Source organism: Acyrthosiphon pisum, chromosome A1, assembly GCF_005508785.2.
Source record: "Acyrthosiphon pisum isolate AL4f chromosome A1, pea_aphid_22Mar2018_4r6ur, whole genome shotgun sequence".
Taxonomy (NCBI): domain Eukaryota; kingdom Metazoa; phylum Arthropoda; class Insecta; order Hemiptera; family Aphididae; genus Acyrthosiphon; species Acyrthosiphon pisum.
This window is the reverse complement of record NC_042494.1, coordinates 13806064-13807254: the sequence shown is the minus strand read 5'-3', so window position 1 is coordinate 13807254 and position 1191 is coordinate 13806064.

The window sequence follows — 1191 nt, the reverse complement described above, 5'->3', positions numbered from 1 at the left end:
AATTCCGTTTAGTACATTAATATTAAATTATTATTATTATAATAATGGACGGCCGTCGTCGTCGTGTGTCGCGCTCGTTGTTCCGTTTTACAACGCGTTCGCCCTGGCCACGGTGTTGGCCGCCACCGGATGCGGCGGTGGCGACGTTGGAGGAGTTCCGGTCGCCGCCGATTCGCAATGTCCGGGCGACGGATGTGCCGCGGTTCGGTGTCCCGTCCGCCACCGGGACGACGCTTGTCCGCTGGGTCTGGTGCCGGACGCGTGCGCCTGCTGTCCGTACGGCGTGTGCGGCTTGGGCGAAGCGGCCGCGTGCAACACTGCGGACCGGCCGTGCGCCGACAGCTTGGAGTGCGTCAAGACGGTATATATGATAACTATTGAATTATTATTATGAATGACGATCGTCGCATGATTGTAAATATATTATATTATATACGGGATGATTTACCAAGTATGTTCACCGACATTTTTCATACGATATGAATTTACTCCAATCATTATTTTTACTTGTACTTGTACTGGACGCCATTCGTACAGTTGAATGTTTTATGTACCATTTAAAGAGTGTCCTGTGGTTGGCTGTGGCGATAACAACTTAATTGAGAACCAAATATTTTTTCCTATAAATATTATTAGATCCATTGTTTCTTTTCTAATGTTCATGTATCTAAATCGAAATTCTAACGAACAATTTCTATTAAAATGTAAGTACTATATTATATAAAATATAATACTCATCCTATTAATAACGATTTTACATAACTATAAAAATATGTAATATTAAATATTGAAATATAATAATTTATTGTTATACTCAGACAATTTTTACTTTTTAAAAACGCCTAATAAATAAATACCAATGAATTAGGTAGCTAATATTAATTAGAAATTAGTAATTACTATAAACGTCCTCTAAACCTGTTATGGTGGAATTAGTACACAAAAGTTAATTAACTCTAAAACGAAATTTTGATTTAGATAGGTACTTCAAAATGTTCAAATCTGTTAAATGGAACAGGGCAATTCTGATTTGGAAAAAATGAATTTGGTATCACCACTGCAGACAACTCCTTAAATGGCATAAAATAGCCATGTTTTTTTTTATATAAGTATGGTCCTTAATTATAGATATTATATTTAAAAATCCGTGAATCAGCCTTGTATAATATTACTATTAAACTATTCGGTTGT